This window comes from Macrotis lagotis, chromosome X (genome assembly GCF_037893015.1).
Source record: "Macrotis lagotis isolate mMagLag1 chromosome X, bilby.v1.9.chrom.fasta, whole genome shotgun sequence".
NCBI classification, from domain to species: Eukaryota; Metazoa; Chordata; class Mammalia; order Peramelemorphia; family Peramelidae; genus Macrotis; species Macrotis lagotis.
The window spans coordinates 325,074,215-325,094,769 of record NC_133666.1 but is presented as its reverse complement, the minus strand read 5'-3'; the positions used below and the strand labels follow the sequence as shown (position 1 = coordinate 325,094,769).

General features: G+C 37.4%; 1 long non-coding RNA gene across 2 annotated transcripts in view; it reads left to right on the top strand.

Annotated features, from left to right (window-relative positions):
• Positions 1 to 20,555, top strand: part of LOC141500565 (uncharacterized) — a 93,662-nt gene that overhangs the window by 8,625 nt on the left and 64,482 nt on the right. For both annotated transcript variants that reach the window (XR_012471966.1, XR_012471967.1), the window contains exon 2: positions 5,298 to 5,454. This is a non-coding gene — a long non-coding RNA (uncharacterized LOC141500565). The remainder of the gene's footprint in view (positions 1 to 5,297; positions 5,455 to 20,555) is intronic.

Here is a 20,555-nt window from a genome sequence, read left to right as displayed (position 1 = left end):
CAATGAGTCTGTAGATCACCCTGAGTAATCCAAGGTAGTTGGGCTGCCAATTCTGTATTGGAAAGTAGGACCTTGGATTTAGAGCTGAAAGAGGTCTTAATGACCATCTAAACTTCATTTTATGGTCAGCTAGATGGTGGAGTAGATGGACCCTTAGTCCTGAAATCAGGAATATGTGAATTCAAATATGGGCTCTGACACTTATTAGTTGAGTGATCCTGGGCCACTCACTTCAACCTGTTTGCCTCATTTTCCTCATCTGTAAAATGAACTGGAGAAGAGAATGGCAAACCATTCCTTTATCTTTACCAAGAAAACTACCAGTCCAGTCATGAAGAGTATAACATAATTGAAAACAACAAATCCTTATTTTATAGATGGGGAAAATAAAACCCAGAAAGGTGGGCTCGTACCAAAGGTCAATACAGGTAGATATAGAATTTATATCCAGATTCTCTGACTCCAAAGCCAGTATTCTTTCTGTTGTTCTATTGAAAGTGGAAATTAAATCAATACAGGTAAATTTGGGCTAATCTGTGGAGGGATTTGAATGTCAGGATAAGAAGTTGTAACTTTTTCTTATAGGAAATGACAAGTCAGTGTTCTGAGTGGAGGGGAGGTGGTAATGGGGGTGCTCATGACAGAGAAAAATTGATACATTGGAAAGATTAACTTGGTGATGTTAGGCAGGATGGATTAGATGTGAAAAGAGAGAAGACTGAAGACAGGAAGACCATTTTAGGGACTTTGAAATAGTTTAGGGTCAAAGTGATAGCAATATGAATGGTATTAAACATAGGCTACCTTTAGAATTAAGATGATGGATTTGGTTATGGCTTTATTATCCAAACTGCTAGATTTCTCATGGATGTGGCAGATAAATAGCAGTTTTCCCCTTAATTGCATTTTTTTTTCTTGAAAATAGAAATCTTTGTTCTACAATGAAACATATTAAAGGATGCTTGTTGTTTTCCTATTCAGGATTTTCTTGCTAAAAATACTGGAGTGGTTTGCCATTTTCTTTTCAATTTCACTTTACAGATGAGGAAACCAAGGCAAACAGGGTTAATGTGGGTTGCTCTGGAGTCACATAGTTAAGTGTCTGGGGATGAATTTGAACTCAGGAAGATGAATCTTCCTGACTCCAGAGCTAGTGCTTTATCCAATGGATCACCTAGCTACCCTCTTCTATTTTTAACTTTTATAATAGCAGCTAGCCCTATGGTGCCACCTAGCTGCCCATACTGAAAAAAGACATTCACTCAGGGTATGGTTACAAAATGTCATTTCTGTTGTGGTGTTATTATTAATATTAATTATATTCTCATATTTTCGATGGAATTCAGATAGAAATAGCCTTTGGACAAGTCAGTATACTGCTACACCTTTTGATTTCTGCTCTGAAGATTTTCTCATGAATATGTAATTTATATATATATATATATATATATATATATACATATGAAATGTATAAGTAAAGTATTGAGATACTTGTAGGCTCACTAAAAACAAAACAAAACAAAACCCCAAACCCTTCAGGTTCACTTCAGTAGCAAACAAGATGATGGGGATGATATTCACCCAATTTTGTTCCTAGATTTTGTCATAATTTCTTCTAGATTTGGAAATCTTTTCCTTTTTCCTAGCTTGGAGATAATCAACACTTGTTATAGTGCCGTCTATTAAAAATTTTGTTCTTCAGTTCTTTAAGGTGATTGTGAACAAAGGCTCCAGTAATAAAAGTCTGATTCCAGTGTACTTTGTTAAGCTCTATAGAAACTTTTAAATCTGTATGGTATGGAAAGTTGTAGTCTGTCAGGGTTTTGGTTTTTGCTTTTTTTTTTTTGCTGTTTATTTTTTAGGTAATTGAGATTAAGTGATTTGCCCAGAGTCTCACAGCTATTAAGATTCTGAGGTAGGATCTTTTACTCAGGTCCTCTTGACTTCAGGATTCTATCATTGGGCCATCTTGTCTGTTAATTTTTGAAAGATACCAAGCTTCTGGTAGAGAATTTTACTTACTAAGTCATACATTTTGTTAGTGCAACATTTTTACAGATTGTAGTGACAAATTCCATAGGTTCTACAGTTCCTTCTCATAATCTGAATTGATTGATAGTTCTGGGCTCTTTAAGAATAAATTTTTGGTATTGATGACCTGATCCTGAATAGACACCACAAACTCTTCATTCCTTTGCTTCATGTCTTATAACATATTGCTTGTATTGAATGGAAGTTCATTGAAAGTAGGGTTTGTTTCACTGTCCCTATATTGTCAACTCCTAGCATACTTCCTGGAATGTATTGGGCAGTTAAATACTTTTGCCACAATGATTGATATCAAATTCATTACTTTTAGTTTCTTTATTTTGATATCTTGTGTTATGGAGGTGATATCAGATTCAAAGACGATGGCAGCAAACTTTGGCAGTTTCAATTCAGATGTAAAGGCTTTGAGTACTTCCAGGACTATGTTAGATACTGAGGACCAGTTTAGTCAAGTTCAAGAAGGCTCATCAGACCTACTTTGGCTATTAGGTAATGAATACTTTTGGCCACAGAAGTTCATTAAGATCATCTATTCAGGGAGACAGAGGTTGTGTGCTAGAAGAATAGATGGAGCATTTATAGTGATAGACAATCACAGATTCACAGAAAGTCATCCTTTAACCTATGCCCTATAAAAAATGTCTGGTCTGATCTGATTTGGATGCTAGGGAGGCTGCCCTAGGAGGGCAATTTTCTCTCTTTGGTTTATTATGTTACATAGAGTTGCTTCAGGAAAATCTCAAACTCGGGTAATATCTCTTGCCTAAGTTTTCCTAAATAAAGGAAAAGGGATCCTCAGATATTTTATAAGTACTCAAGATACAAAATACATATTGGCTACAGGACAACTTAGTTTATTCATAAATAATTTGCATGCAATTGAAAGATCTTATAGGAACCTATAAGCAGTTAAAACACACACACACACACACACACACACACACACACACACACACACACACACTCAAATACCATATCAATTCCTCTAGAAAAGGAACTGATGTAGGGTTGTTATTAGGACAAAGTTTTGGTATTCTAGTGAGTCCCTCTTTTCCTCAGAATCCTTGGGGAGAACAGTTTTTCAAACTTGTAGGGTCTCTTTGTTCTGTGGTTTAAAATACCCCTGGAAGAAATTTTTTGGGTGGCAGCTGACCACACATTTACCTTTCCAATTGACTTGTACTATCTGTATTATTGACTGGCTTTGCTGTAGTGCAGGATAAAAAGATGATTTTGGGGGAGAGGGTTAAAAGATTATGTTGCAATGAAAAATCTTTCTCTCTCTCTTTCTCTCTCTTTCTCTCTCTCTCTCTCTCTCTCTCTTTCTCCCCGCCCCCTTACCCTCACCCCCTCTCTCCCTTTGAGGTCAAATCTTAAAACTTTTGATTTTGGAAACTTTCAAAGGTAATTTTACCAAATGAAGCAATTCCCAAAGCTGGAAATCCCCAGAAATCTCCTTTTTCTTTTTAGAAATCTCGATTCTGGGGTCATGTTGCTTAGGGAATTCAAAATTGCTCTCCTTCGTAAGTCTCAGGAATAATGAACATTGCCCTTTTTTGTCCCTCTCAGTCATGCCTCAGTACATGTCTGACTCTTCTATTTATACTGCAAATTATTATCAATTTTTCCTGGAAGTATGTAGTGGCACTATATTCCTCCTCTCTATAATGCTGATCTTTACTTTCCTTCAGGTTGGTTTTGTTTTCTCAAAGAAAGTAAGAAAAGAGAGGAAAAAAACATGACCACTTTGTTTTTACATGCTACAGAGACTTTTCATTGCAACATAATCTTTTGACCCTCTGGCAAGACCTCTGTTTTTCATATTTAGTTAGGTATTCATCTTGAGGTCCTTGTGTCTTATCAACAAGGTGCTAGTTGGCCTTATTTCATGAAAAGGTACCTTTTGGATGCTTCCCAAGACCCTTACCCTATAATAAATATCAAGTCAATTGGTGAAATTATTATATTTATTAATTTCTCCTTTTAATTAGTTTCTCTTAAGTGGCTAGCTCCTCCACAAAGTGGTTATTTGGGGAGTTGATATGATTATTTTGATAAAGCTGATAATGCTTAAAAGATCTTTGAAGCCACATAAGACAGTTTCACTGTTGCATAATTCATATTACATAATCTTATAAAGTAGACCTAAAGAGAGGTCTATGTCTCTAATATTACAGATTAGGAAACTGAGATATAGAGATGTGATGTGAATTTCCAGGGGTCATACAAAGAGTACAGGGTAGAACTGGACTTTAATGAATAGAAAGAGCAAGTAGAATGGAAATAGAGTAAACAGGGTATGTGTCATTTTGATGGTCATTGTAGTGACTTCCCAAGTCTTGGTCTTTATCATCTTCTATATTCCACTCTAAAGAAGATGATGAAACAGAATAGAAAGAATTGTGAAGCCTACAGAAATATAGGTGCAAATCAAAGGTAAAAATGATTGGATAATATTATTTCAGTCTGGTTAAGATTATTTCAAGGAGGCTTCTTAGAGGGAGGGACTGTGAGGAGTGTCTTTTACCCTTACACTTGAAGTTTCTATATTTTTTTAAATTTTTTTTTCAAGGTTTTCAGAGCACTTCTTAGACATTTTCTCATTTGGCTCGCAGATAAAGTTAGATGACTTCTCCAGAGACACAAGACTAATAAATGACAGTGAAGATTTAGGCCCACATTTTCACTTTCAACGGGTCCCTTCTCTTCTCACCACTCTATATTGCTTTTCTATTCTGATCTACTTCCCTCCCTTAGGGAGGGTCATAAAACTCTATCATTGGCTTGGCCTTATTGAACATCTTTATCAGTGATTAAAATAAATTAAGGAATAGCTAGTATTTTATCTGAATTTTGGATGACAACAAATTGGGACACTTTGATGGACCCATAAGTGGAGAGCAAATAATTATTTATTGGAAGGGTGGGGCCCCTGTGTTCTGCATTGAATTTTACCCTATTTAGAAGAGATAAAAGTAAAATGGTGCATGGAATCATTTTTACTCATGTAGGGTAGTGAAAGGTGGGAAGCTAAACCAGATAACAGCTTGTGGGGAAAAGATTTAAGAATTTTAGTAGATTGTAAATCCCTGAGTCAACAGGGTGATATGAGAAGTCCAAACTAATACATTCCTAGGCTATGCTGAGAGAAATAGTATTCCACATGAAGGAAGTGATGGCCTTGCTATATTGATCACTAATTAAAATTCATCTGGAGTATGACATTCATTTCTGGTCATATCTTTTAGGAAGGATATAATTTCAATGAAGTCTCAAAGTAAATTGTAGCACATCTAGAAGAAGGTGGCCAGGATGATGAGGAAACTGCAAATGATATCACACAAGGATTTATTGAAGAAATTCAGTCTGTTTGGTTCAGAGAGGAGAAGATTGAAGACAGAAAAGGTTAGTAATCACATGGAAGAAGAATTATGTTTATTGTTTGGCCCCAGGGGCCAGAACCAGTAACTATGGGTGATAGTTTAAAAGAAACAGTTTCTGGATGTAGATTTGTAGAAGGGTCGTGGTGATACATGCCTGTAGTTCCTCTTATTGGGTTGACAGAGGTTGGTGAATCAGTTGAACTTGAGAGTTCTTAACTATAGAACTAAAGTTGATTTCAGTTGTTTGGCTTAATACTTTAACAATCAATAAATCAATATTTATTAAACTATGCTAAGCTCTGGGGTAATAAATTCCCTTCCCCTCAAGATACAGCCCTTTCCTCAAAGAGTTTACAGTTTCATGTGACCAATATGGCCATTTTGATAGGGATGATGAGATGGTGGTGGTGGAGTAGGGTAGAGTTAAGAGACTAGGCTTTGTAAAGAGCTATGAATTGGTTTAGATTCTAAATGAAGCAATTCAAAGCTTCTGTAGGGATCAGCATTGGGATACTCACAATTGATTGACTGACTGATGCATGTTCGGTTTGAATGAAAAAGGGAGACCTATTTAAAATTTTTTCTATTAATCAGAGTTATTAAAAAAATAGAATGAACTTCCTCTCACGGTAGGGGGTTTCTTCTCATTAGAGATCTTCACTCAGTTTGGATGACTATTTTGTAAACACAGCCTCCTGGCTATGATTTTCTGACTTTCCAGACTTCCATGATTCTTTTTGCAGTTTCATCTTGGAAATATACCACCCCATTGCAGTGTTCACACCCTGAAATATCCCTCAACTATGTTGTCCTCCCATTTTTTTAATTTTCCTGGGCTTATGCCAATCAATCTTTATTCTCCTTTTTGCTGTGTTTTTGGTATTCTGGACTTCAACACCATAACTAGGTGAATAGGTACATAGGTATTCTGAGGGGATTATTCCCCTCCCCCAAGCTCCCTTTTGTCTTCCTCCCTCCCTCCCTCCCTTTCTTCCTTCCTTCCTTTCTCCTTTTTTAAGACTTTCTTTTTGCTTCTATTTTCCCAGCATTTAGAATAGAGCTGGTAGGAACTTAATAAATGCTTATTTCTTTGCCTTGTTAAAAATGTTATCAAAACTATGCCCAGAGACATCTAGGTGTTCCAGTGGATAGAGCACCCGCCCTGGAGTGAGGAGTACCTGAGTTCAAATTCTACCTCAGACACTTAATAGTTACCTAGCTGTATGGCCTTGGGCAAGCCACTTAACCCTATTTGCCTTGCAAAAACACTAAAAACCTAAAAACAAACAAAAAAACTATGCCCAAAGAAAAATAAAACTACAGACCCTTTGAACCAGCAATACCACTATTAGGTCTGTATCCCAAAGAGACTACAAAAAAGGGAAAATGCCCTTTTTGTGGTGAAAAAGAATTGGAAACTGAGGGGCCCCATCAAGTGGGGAATGATTGAACAAGTTGTAGTATATGAATGTAATGTATTATTATTGCTTTATAAGAAACTATGAGGGGGCAGCTAGGTGGCACAGTGGATAGAGCACCAATCCTGTAGTCAGGAGGACCTGAGTTCAAATGTGAACTCAGAGACTTAATGCTTATTTAGTTGTGTGACCTTGGGCAAGTCATTTAACCCAATTGCTGTGCAAAAAAAAAGAAACTATGACTAGGCAGAAAAACCTGTAAAAACTTACATAAACTGATATTGAGTGAAGTGAGCAGAACCAGAAGAACATTATTCACTTTAGTAGCAACATTGTGCTGTGTTAAACTATGATAGACTTAGCTCTTTTCAGCAATACAAGAATCAAAGACAATTGTAAAAGTCCTGCAATGGAAAATGCCTTTCACATCCAGAGAAAGAACTATGAAATCTCAATAAAGATCAATGTATACTATTTTCATTTTTTAAATGTTTTTTGTCTTTTCCTTCTTGTGGTTTTTTGTTCTGATTGTTTTTATACAAAATTACCAATATAGAAATATGTGTAACATGATATTCTAGGGTGGGAGGGAGAAAACTTTTTTTTTATTTCTTTTTTAGGTTTTTGCTAGGCAAATGGGGTTAAGTGGCTTGCCCAAGGCCACACAGTTAGGTAATTATTAAGTGTCTGAGGCTGGATTTGAACTCAGGTACTCCTGACTCCAGGGCTGGTGCTCTATCCACTGAGCCACCTAGCCGACCTTGGGAAGGAGAAAACTTTATGAAAATGAATGTTGAAAATTATCTTTATATTTAATTAGAAAAATAAGTAAATTAATTTAAAAATTAAAAATATTATCAAGACAACCTGTTCTAGAGTTTAGATTATAATAGATATTTTCTAATCCCAAGATTACAATAAGTAGAAAGTTTTCTATAGTTAGGATTGTTTGAAGACAAAATGGGCCCCCTTGGGGAGAGTAAATTTTCCATCTATGAAGGCCTTCAAGATGAGGCAGGATGATCACATCCAAAGAAATCTGTAGACAGGGCTCATGACTTGGACAAAAGTTGATCTGCCTTATCTTTGAGGTAATTTCTTACTCTGAGATTCTACATTGTTTTTGTTGCTGTTGTTTGTTTATTTCTTTTAAAGAGTACATATATATAGGAACAGAAATTTATAGGCACAAGGCCATGGGTGTATATATATCTGTACATCCTCATTCATACAAACATCCCTACATGTATACACATAAATACACTCACAGAGACAATGGTCAGTGCTCCTGTTCTATGTGACTCACTCCCTGGCTTTCTTCCCACATTCTGAGTCATAGATAATTGATATTAGGTTGAGCCAGATTTTTGCTCTTATTTTGACCTGAGGCAAAGGCATACGGCCAAAGTGAATCCAAATATGGTCTATTAGGGGGTTTTGGGGAAGGGATGAGTGTCACCCAGAACGATGATTTGGAGTAGAAGAGGGGCATGCTTAATGTGACATGAAGACAAACCTGGATCTGGACTTCTGGCCCAGATTTTTTCAGTCTGTTAGGAGTGGCTTACACAATGTGAACTGAGAGGTGCTGGGAAGAATACCCACCTACTCATAAATGTTACCCTAAGTAAGATATATTAGTTCTGTCTTTTTTTTAGGTAGCCTGCAATTCTCCCTGTAAGAGTTATTACTAAGACAGCAAAAGTGGGACTACTGTCTTTAGAAGGTCCCTGTGAAAAAAAATTACTCATGATTTTAAAAAACTTTCCCCATACCATTTCTGAGAGGCAAGGTTTATGGGTATACAAATGTGTACACATGTATCCTCTGTCTATATACCCTGTAAATATATATGTATCTCTAGATTTCCTATAAATGTGTATATACTGCACTAAGACTTTTGGGATACTATGTGTGTTTTGTATATCTGTATATATGCATACATGCATTTGTGCCTGTATGTATGCTTACATAATTGCAACTTTCTGAGAGAAAATGCTCTGTAGCAATGAAATTGACAATTCATGTCATTTATAGTCTTAGAATGTAGATTGTCAAAATAAAGGACACAGCATAAGAGAAATTGTTAGCATGTGACAGAGAAAGAATGGAGCCTAGGTCTTAGTCATTCAAAGACTTACCTTCTGTCCATTCTTCCATGCTCCTTTTCAGGGCAAATATAATGAATAAACTGAAACTCAGGAATGAAGTAACCTTCATAGTCACTTTTCTCATGAGTGTTAGAGGCAGGATTCAAACTGAGATCCAGGCTGACTCATTAGGTTTGAGTTTTTCTCTATTCAATTGGGACATCTTAAAGGAATGGGTAAAGGACAAGTAAATCTTAAAACATGAAACTAATGAAAACTAATATAGAACAAGGCATGACAAGCTATGCCTGTTCCTATAAATTGCCATATCTATATCTATCTATACACACACACACACACATACACACATGTTTTAGTTGTCTTCATGTATTTAAGAGGAGAAATAAAAAGCTATTAGGATAGTCAGGATAAGTTTCTTTGAAGAAAAGAGATGTGTTTTGGACTTTGGAGGTGTGGGATAAGGGGTGGGGGGGGAGTTTTTAGTGGCAGTGATTCAGGGGGAGAAGTCAAGGGTTACACCGAATCTAAGATTGTTGATGCCTTTTGCAGAAAATGTGAAGGCAGAAAGAGGAGGGTTTGGAACATGCCAAGTCTGAAATGATTACAGGACATTCAGTTCAAAATATCCAATAAGTATTTCATGCTATAGGACTGGAGCTCAGGACAAACTCTTCCCTTAGACAATGTTTTCTCTTTACTCTCCCCTCCTACTTGACTAGTGTCCTTGGCTAGATGTACAGCCACATCACACTCACCAACAAGAGTATCCCATGGGGCTCTGTCCTGAACCCTTTACTCTTCTCCCTCTGTCCTGTCTCTTCATCTCCCTGAATTCATATTTCAGCTTTATACAAATAATTCCCAGATCTATATATCTAGCCCTAAATATCAGGGAAGAGTTTGGTCTCATTAGAAGTGTGTTCATGAATCCATGCTCACAAGGCTCATATGGAGTTGTGTGAGTCAAATGAACAAGTAAATATGAATTTTTAAAACACATACCGTACTAGGTTATACAATATCATCATCATCATCATCCTCATCATATCTGATGTTTTCAAGGAGGACTAGCATCTGGTATAATGATTTTTCAGGATTTCTCATCCATCTTTGATGTCTATGGAACTCATCTCTAAATTGTGGCTCTAAGAAGCTGTAGCATGCCCAGCAGCCATATTCCAATAAAAGTTTCTTGGCAGATGGAGTTAAACCAGGTTTATGGTAATTTTTAGGCCTCAATTACATTGATGGGGAGGTTGTGGGGAGCAGGTCTTCCTCAACCATGTGAAGACTTCCCCCAGTAGAATGGAAAGATGCGAAAAATTTATTTCAGTGGCCATGCAAGTGATTAAAGCAGGTGCTGGTGGAGCACTGAGAACATAGTCAAAGATTGAAAACAACGTGGTCATCCCAGGCCATTACCAATGATCCTAACTTTTGGCTTGCTAAATGGACTTCCAGGACTCTGGAAGAAAAAGCGAGGCTGATGACTTTGTGCAACTCTGCTTCATTTAAATCAAAATCATGAATAAGATATCATGCATGATGTCACTGGTTGGCTTCAAAAATGAAGGACAAACATTATTATTATTGTTATCATTCTAGGTTTTGGGTTTTTCTTTTTTTGCAGGGCAATGGACTTAAGTGGCTTGCTCAAGGCCACACAGCTAGGTAATTAAGTGTCTGAGGCTGGATCTGAACTCCAGTACTCCAGAATCCAGGGCCAGTGCTCTATCCACTGCACCACCTAGCTGCCCTTGTTGTTATCATTTTAAACAAACTTTTTTTCTCTTAAATGACTCCACCATTTTCCTACCCACTGAGTTTGTGGCAACAATGGAATTTGTTTGATTTCTAATTACATTCTCTTCTTGATTCATTCTCTCAATAATTATTCTATCATTCTTTGTCAGACAATTCAGCCTCCCTCAATGATTAGAGATCTGTGTCTCCATAGGTGCTTTTTCCCTCCTTGGTGCAATTGCAGAAGAAACATAGAAAAGTGGAAGGAGACTAGAAATAGGAACCAAGATTCCTAACTTCTAGTCTCAGCAACTCCATCAATCTGTGTTGCCACTTTGGGCAAGGTGATTTATCTAACTGGGCCTTGGTTTTCTTCTCTGTAAAATAGGATTGCTGAACTAGATATTCTCAGAGTTCCCATTGACTTCCCAAAGTCTTTGAATCTTTATTTTGTTAGGAGATAGTGTTTCAGTGGGGGGAGAAAAAGCATGGTGCAATAGAAAGATACAGACCTTAAAACCATGAGATCTTGAACAGAGACTCTAGCTCTCTAAAAATGGAAGATTAGGTTACCTATAGATCCCTTTCCAGTTTTGATATTTTTTTTTTGGAAATAAAACAAAAATTTAGTAAAAAGAAGTTACAACACATAGGAAGGGTTAGGTAGAGAGAGAGAGGAAGAGAGGGAGAGATAAAAGAACAGCCAAGCAGTATTGGCTGGGCAAACAGATCAGAGAAGACTGCAGCCTGAGTGGGAGTCCAACCCATGTTTTTATGTCTTGCCTCTCATCCAGAGGGCAAAAGGTGAATTCCCTTCCCTTACTGAATCTGGAATTAGGTAGAAGGTGAAGCCTAAGGAGATCAGGATACAAATTTTACATTAAACAATGAATCAATGGTAGTTAATTTACATTTCAAGAGTAGGTAGTAGTCAATTTGCATCTCCACTCAATTTCTACATTCCTTTTATCTTTCCTCCTGCATCATTCCTTTCAAACTTTGGGACCTAGATTCTTCTGGGTCTTTCAGAATCCATTTGGTGAGGACTTCATTGAGGCAGGTTTCAGAGAATGATTAGCTGGCACAGCTGGTTGGCATCCTGCAGAGACTGGTTTTGGAGACATACAGCTATGGAGCTCAATCCAATTTCCCAAGTCTGAGCAGGGAATTTTTCTCCTTGGCTGGCTTACCATTATGTAGTTTGGTTCTGCCTATGAGGAATCATTATTCAGACTCCAGAAAGCAGGGGTGGAAATAAAACAAAAATTTATTAAAAGAAGTTACAACACATAGGAAGGGATAGGTAGAGAGAGCGAGAGAGGGAAAGATAAAAGAACAGCCAAGCAGCATTGGCTGGGCCAACAGGTCAGAGAAGACTGCAGCCTTTGATACGTTTTGATTCTCTTATTCTGCCTCTGCCTCTGAACTTTGGTATGAATTTGGACAAATTATTTACCTTATCTGATATTCTTTCATCCCAAAGATGGGTATATGAATTCCTGATTAGCTTTTCTCATAGGGCTCTTGTGAGATTTGGAGGAGCGAATGGTTGAAAAAGTGCTTATGGAAAGAGAAGCAACTTCATAAGACAGCAATGGAAGAGAATTGGGTTTAGACCAGAAGATATGACTTTGAAATGGTACATTTAACTTGGCCACCTGAATGACTTTGGACAAGTCATTTCCCTTGGATTCATTTTCCTCTCCTGTAGGAGTTCAGGCCATATAATTTCTAAGGATCTATTCATTTAAAAAAAAACTCTGCCATCCAAAATGTAAGGGGACTTTATTAGAAACAAGTTGCTATTCTACCCAACCCCCTCAGCTTCAAATCCTGCCCTGAGTCCCTATCCCTGAGCTGACCTCAGCACATGGTATTTGTTCATTTTCTTCTGTGCCTCCTCTTCCTCCTGCTTATTTCTCCCAATCACTCTTAATAGCTGACTGCTTTCTGCTGTAGCTTGATATATAATAACCTGCAATTATTGTCCACTTAGACCGTCCCGAGGGCCTCTTTTATTGCTGCCAGCCTGGACCCTGTCGCTGCCTGCCTGGTGATTTCACTGTCAGATTCATTGCTGCTGGGAACAAAATCCCTGACAAACCAGCTAAGGCTGACAACCTGCTAGGGAATTCTGGTGTACCCTTCCCCACATGCTGTTCCTTGGTCTACCATCCAAGCCTCCTGTGAATGGCTGGGGAATAGTCACCCCAGAGAAGCTTTGTCTTTCTGTCATCTCTTTGGATAGCAGAAGGTTACATCTTTGTTCAAGACCCAGGGTTCAGGGTGGTTAGGTGGTGTAGTGGATAAAGCACCGGCCTTGGAGTCAGGAGTACCTGGGTTCAAATCCGGTCTCAGACACTTAATTACCTAGCTGTGTGGCCTTGGGCAAGCCACTTTAACCCCATTTGCCTTGCAAAAACCTAAAAAAAAAAAGACCTGGGGTTCCTGCTGAAGTGTTTGGAAAGTAGCTCATTTTTAATAATTTCTTGTTGAATAATTGATTGATAAATATCAATCATTTCTCAGGTGGCTCTCACCTTAAGTCTTCACTCTCTTTCCTAAATAATTCTGGCTCTTAAACTAGACCCATTTCCTCAGAAAACAATGCAAAAACATACAACTCTTTGAGCTCATTCTATCACCCACAATTTATTCATAACTTCCTTCCCTCCTGCCCAAGGATTGTCCTTTTTTGCAGAAACTTTCTTCTCTAAGCTCTCATAGCCTGAGACTAAATCACATACTTCCAGAGAAATGATCAGACAAGAGTCTTTATTATTCTCAGTTTTGTGTATATAAATCTTGTTTCCCCAACTAGATTCTGAGCTCCCTGAGGACAGGGACCATATGTCTGTTTTCTCTTTCAATCCATAATGCCTGGCAGAAGCTTGGGCATTCAGTTAAGTCTCACTGACTGTACTTATTAGCTATTATCTCACACCTACCGAACAACTTACTTATATAAGCTCTCTACACTCCTTCCCTTGAGGCTCCCTGAATATCATGGGTAGAATTTGCTTGGGGTAGAATTGGGATTAGATGAAGACTTTGAGTCATATAATTATAGAATCAAATAATAATAGATGACATTTATTTAGCCCTTTAAAGTTTGCAATATATATGCATGTATATAATCTCATTTGAGTCTTATGAGAACTTTAAGCTTGGAGCTCCAGGTATTATTTTCAGATGAGGAAACAGGTGTCATGGTTTGTTCAAGGTCACAAGGTTACTCAGTATCAGAGGTTGACTTTGAACCCATGCCTTTCTGACTCTGGGCCTAGCATGTTAGAATGAAAGGGTTCTTCAATGGAATGATATTTAGGAATATTCTCATTTTCTGTTTTTACCCAAAACTGTGAAAAGAGAGCCTAATAGAGAACAACAAAGGAACTTTATCTTTTCCTCCCATTTTCCACTGGGTTTACTCTTCTACCATTAAGGACAAATATTTTAGTCCCTATTAACTTAGAAATACATTAAATAATTATCACAATATAGTAGAAATCACTGGGTTTTTTTAGTTAAAATCATATAGTATTAGACAGAAGGGATAAAACTGTATAAGTTTTGAAGGGGACATTGAGCAAGGGAAAAGATTTGGCTTTGCTAAATGGGGAAAGATTAGTCAAGAGGATTGCAAAGGGGAAACCTTAGTACTTGAAAAAATAGTATTGGGAATGAGGATGAGGTATGGTCACAGAAAAAGGGTCTGAGGGTCACAATGGACCATAAACTAGACATGAATCAGACCTACTCAGAGTGAGTTTCATGCTGAGAATTATAGTGCTTTGCACATAGGTGTATACTTTGTTGAATTATTTATTGTAGCAGTAAAACATTCCTAGGAGACTAGACAAATGGGCTAAAACCATTATTATCTCTACTATGTGGAAAATAACCCAGAAGATAGGGTAGAAGAAAGCACCACTTTCTGTCTACCACATTCATTGCCCATGTCTAGTCATTGAACTTTGGTATAATTTGGGAGTTATCACTCACTATTTCTAATTAGAGTGTAATAAAGGCAGGAGATAGTGAAAAGCCTCAAAAAAATATGATAAATATCCTGGAGTAGGAGAAACTGGTCTCTGGGCATTTTATAATGTCAGAGCTGACCTAACAGATAGGTGACTTCTGCTACCCTCCTCTCCCCTTTAGTTCTAGAAAACACCCCAGTAGATGCTATGGAAGTTAGGAGCTAGAAGTCAGGACATGAGCCACAGGAAGCAGAAAGGGCAAGGGAGCCCATTGCTTTGAAGAAGAAGAGCTAAAAAGAGGAATTAAAAAATCCACACCTACCTTTGTGCATTCTGCGCACATATGGCATTTTCTCAATGAAAACTCATATGAAAATTACTTTTTACATTGGGGAAAAATGATATTGTACATAAAGACTGAGTAAAATGCAATCTTTGATTAAAATAAATTGAGCAAGCATTCACTGCAACATGCAATAGCTATGGGTTTACATCTGGACTCTTCATACAAATAATAATTGACTTCCTTGAATATTTTGTGGTTTACAAAGAAATTTCCTTACATCAATTGTGGTGTAAAGCTATGATACAGATGCAATAGGTCTTATCCCCATTTTACAGATGAAGAAACCAAGGCTCAGTGTTATGAAATGACTTTCCCAAGGTCATAGTACTAATGACAGGGTCAAGATTCAATTGTATTCTTTTGACAATTAATTCAAAGTGTTTCCTCTCCAATCCCACTACATTGCTGTATTTTCTTACCAAGTCAGGACACAGCTGGTTTGTGTTTAAGGCAGGACAATTTATATGGACATGGATACAATCAATGCCTTAGCTATAAAGAATCATAGATTTAGAAGTGGGGAAAAAAACTTAGAGGTCTTTGAGTGAAGGGCCCCCCCCGCCCCCCCCTTCCCAATCATTTTACAAAAGAGGAACTGAGGTCCAGAGGGGTCAGTTCACCTGCCAGGAACACAGAACTAGGAAGTGTCTAGAGATGAATTTGAACCTAGATTTTCTTTCCTTTAAGGTCATATCATTTTCTACTATTCCATGATCTCTCTTAATTATTACTCTTATTTTACAGATGAGGAAACCCTCTGAGAGAGGTTAAATGACTTGTCCAGGGTCACACAAATAAGTGTCAGACAGGATTTGAAATCAGGTCTTTCTTATTCCTGCTGTCTTTGTATCATGCCAGCTAGCTTGCTGGATCTAATACCTTTTGCTTTTATAAGAGGATCAGAAAAAAGACTGCAATTAGTGAATAATTCAATTTGATTCATTAAACATTAAGCACCCAGTATGTGTTAGACACAGTGCTAAAGACTGAAGATACAAATAAGGGGAAAAAAAAGACAGCCCCTCCCCTTACCATCTAAAGGGAGAAGGCAATGCACAAAAGAAAATTGAAAAGGCCCCCCAGTATGGGAGGCATGAAATTTCATGGAATCAGAACCAAGCAGAACTGCTAACAGAAAATGGAAAATTCCCTGCAAAGTTCAGATCCCAGACCTGTATAAAGGAAGGCTATAGGAGGAGTTTAGTGCTCCATCCTCTAGCCCTTTCCCAAGAGGGGAGAGGTAACTGATAGAGTTGAGAAGGAGCTGAGTACCAAGAACTGAGTCAATCAACAGGGTGATAAGATTTCAAGTGATCTGCTTCAATTAACCTCCAAACACATTTGTTAATGGAAAAATGGAGTTACCACTATGAGATGGAAGTGTAGGGGTCTTAGTTTTCTCCTCTGCAAAATGAGATCATTGGATCAAGTAAAGCCTAACATCTCTTCTAGGCCTAATTTCTGATACTCTATTAATGTTAAAGCCACAATTGAATTTTGAGGTGGGACACAAGGTAATATGATGAGTGTTATAAAAGAAAGAACACAGTGAAGGCCCGGATTGAAGTATAAGTCAAATACCTCCTAGTTGTGTGACAGGGACAAGTCAGTTCATCTCTCTGATCTTCCTTTTTTCCACTTTAAAATAAGATAATCATATAGTTGTGAACTCTTTTTCCCTAATATAAATTTTATTTTTTTATTTTTTTAATAGAGGGTATGTTAAAGGAGAAACAGCTAGAAATTTAAACATTCCCTCCAGTAGCATATATAAAACATGGAGAAGCTAGATGGTATAGTGGATAGAGCACCTAGAGTTAGGAGGACATAAATTCAAATGTGACATTAACTAGCTGGGTGACCTTGGATAAGTCATTTAATATCCATTTGCATCCCTGCCCTCCCAAAAAAGCCCAAGTAATGAGGACAAGGATTACCTGATTTTGTCTTTGTATCTCCAGAACTTTACACAGTGCTTATAATATGCATTACTAGTTGCCTTTGTTTTTCAATTTCTTTCAGATATTTCTGACTTTTTATGATGCCATTTGGGATGGTTTGCTATTTCCTTCTCTAGCTCATTTTACAAATGAGTAAACTAAGGTCAACAGGGTTAACTAACTTATCTAGTTACAGATAGTTTGTGTCTTCAGTATTGCTGGGGAAAAATGTGGCCAACTAAAGGTTGTCAGAACATGAAAAGATTCATGTAAAAGACCAACTCTGAACTAGAAGAAATTTTAGGAACAAAAAGTTTATTTAAGTATTGCTGTGATTAGCAGAAACTAAGGAGAAAGACTAAAGACAGGAAACCACTGATCTCTAAGTAATCTAAATATCCTAAGCAACCAAAGACACCATGAAAGGTTGAGCAGGAAGGAAAGGTATAGGAGTAACCTTAACAACATAAGTTACCAGGAGAGGATGAGCAATAAGGAAAAGTAGAGGAGTAAGAGAGTTTACATGGGAAATTATGCTTCCCAAATGTGGGTTAGCTTTAAGGAAGACAAGCAAGTCAACTGAGGAGTGAGTTTTTGAGGTGAAAGTAGGGAGACGTAGGTGGGGTTAATAGCTCTGAATGAAGAGGATGAGATAATGAGAAATGTTAATGAGAAGCAGTAGTTTAAAGGCTTAATCCCTTCAGCCTAGGGTATAGGGACCATTGTTGTTTTATTGATGGTTTCAGGGAGGGGCAAAGTACTTAAATTTTACTGACCTCTTCTCTTTACTTGAACTTTGGAATGGGAGTAGGCCAAGGTATGTAGTTTGTACCAAAAGTATTGACTAATAATTATAAAACATATTTCACTGTCTAATATTTCCTCTATTTCATGAGGAAAAATTTGAACTTAGGTACTCCTGACTTCAAGGACTGGTGGTGCTTTATCCATTGTACCACCTAGCTGTCTATTTGGTGCTTGGTGTTTCCTCATCTTTAAAATGAATTGGAGAAGAAAATGACAAGCTCTCCAGTATTTTTGGCCAAGAAAACCTCAAATGGAATTGGACATGATTGAAATGACTAAACAACAACAACAATAACATATTTATTGAATAAATGAATGAATCTGAAAACACTCAGCACTGAATTAATTTCTTAGTAGAGAGGAAAGTGAGTGAGTACAGTATCCATCAATGACTGGAGATAAAAATAACAGGGTCTATGTGGCAAAATTGAAATTAGGACCTTTTGTCTCAAGAGAATCCTGGATTCCCTTACTAGATCCTTTTGCTTTTGCAGAGACTCTCTTTTATTTTTCTTCTACAAAGAGAGTGATCTTTGAGCTCAAAAGCACCAAAGAAAATGAGTTGAAGCTCAAAGTAAGTAAGGAAACAGAGATTACCTACTGCCCTTGTTGAGTTAACTTTACCCAAGACAATGAAATGACTGCAAAATGTGATTGCTTCCCCATTATCACCTTGAAAGATCAGAGAGAACAGAAATACTATAGCAGGATGGGGCAAATAGTCCTATGGTTTTTTTAAGGGTAAAAATAGTAGAATTGTCCATTAGATTCCTAGAAAAATTTTAAAATGTCTAGGGAAGTCTAGTGTGATTCAGAAAAGAAATCATAAAGAGCCAGCAAGATTTCATCAAGAACAGGTTATTTTCTTTTTCTTACTATTCTTATTAGTAGTAATTAGTAGTAATAGTAATAGTAATAGTAGTAGTAGTTTCTGCAGTAGATCAGAGAAATATTCTAGGCTACAGTTTAACTTAATTTTAGCAATACCTTTGACAAAGTCTCCCATGGTATTTTTAAGGAAAATATGAAAAGATTCAGGCCAGAGACTACTGTGCCTATCTGGGCACAGAGAGTAATTATTAATAAATCAGGTTCACTGATGTCTCTTGGGAGGCATCTTTGTTTGACCCAGTGACTTGAATAAAGACATAAATGGCATGCTTATTGAAGTTACAGATAGCACAAAGTTGGGAGAGTGGTAACTAACTTACTGGGTGGCTTTAACAATAACTAAGGATAGAACATTGAGTTAATTCTTTTAAACTGAAATTTAATAATGATATACACAAAGTCTTAAAATGTTGGGCTACCCTTCGATTATTGCCTGTGAAGAATCATAGTAGAGACCTAGGAATGCAGGTGTGGAAAGAAAATAGAGATTTGTTAAAAGAAATTACAACACAAAAGAAAGTGATAGGGAAGATAAGTAGAGATTAAGGAAAAGGCCACAAGGAGTGCTAATTAAACTTGGCAGACCATCTGCCAAGTCTCCAAGTCTGGAGAGATCAAGAGAGGGAGCCCCCTCCCCAAATCTCCTTAAATTCTCCCTTAGGATCTATGGGAGGGGGTGGACCTGGGAGTGACCCAAGTTCCACATTGGAGATTTTGCCTTTTGGAGAGGGGTCTCTTTTGGGTGATTTTAGATGTGTTTCCAGGCCTGGACACCCTGGCTGCCTGGAACAAAAGAGAATGCAAGACAGATCAAATTGAAGGTCAGGCCCTCAGGTCTGAAGGAAGATTCCTTTAACAATGCAAACAAAAGATTTACAAAATTTGTCTGTTTTCAACGTTCCCTATGCCCATAGTTCCCTACATCAATATCTTGTGGTCAAAAAATAATCCAGCCTTATTCACTTATTAGCCATGTAACTCTGGACTAGTCACTTAACCCTGTTAGTCTTAATCTATTGGAGAAGGAAATAGTAAACCACTTCCATATTTTAGAAACACCAGTTCTGGGAGGAATGAGAGAAAGTCTGAAAAGAAGTTAGGGGCACAATGAATAGAATGTTGGATTTGGAATCAGGAATACCTAAATTTAAATCCCAACATAGATGATTACTAGCTGTGTGATCCTGGGTTAGTCACTTAAACTTTGTATGCCTCAATTTTCTCATCTGTAGGATGAATTTAATAATATCTATCTCATGGGATTATTTTGAGTATCAAATAAAAGAATTTGTAAAGTCATTTGCAAACCTTTAAGTGCCATATAAATACATGATGGTGAGGATGCTGCTGAATCTACTAGGGGCAAATGACCTGTAAAATGCTTTGGTTAATTCTATTAATAATAGCTAATATGGATGGAGTGCCAGTTCTGCTAAAATCAGGAAGACTCATCTTCCTGAGCTCAAATATAGTCTTAGATACTAGCTAGAGCAGGTCATTTAACCCTGTTTGCCTCAGTTTCTTCATCTGTAAAATGAGTTGGAGAAAGAAAAGACAATCTACTCCAGTATCTTTGCTAAGGAGATACCAAATGGGGTCACAAAAGAGTCAGTGACTGAACAGTAGCAATATTTATAGTGTCTGCTATGTTTCAGTAATTGTGATCTACAGATATCTCAGTTGATCCTCACAACAACCCTGGGAGGTAGGTACTATTATTATGATCATTTTACAGTAAGGAAAACTGAGGTGAATAGAGATTAAGTGACTTGTCTGCAGTCACAGAGCTAGTGGGTGTTTGAAGCTGAATTTGAACTCACATTTACCTGATTTCAGGTCCAATGCTTGATCCACTTTGCCATCTAGCTGCCACTATGATGTTCC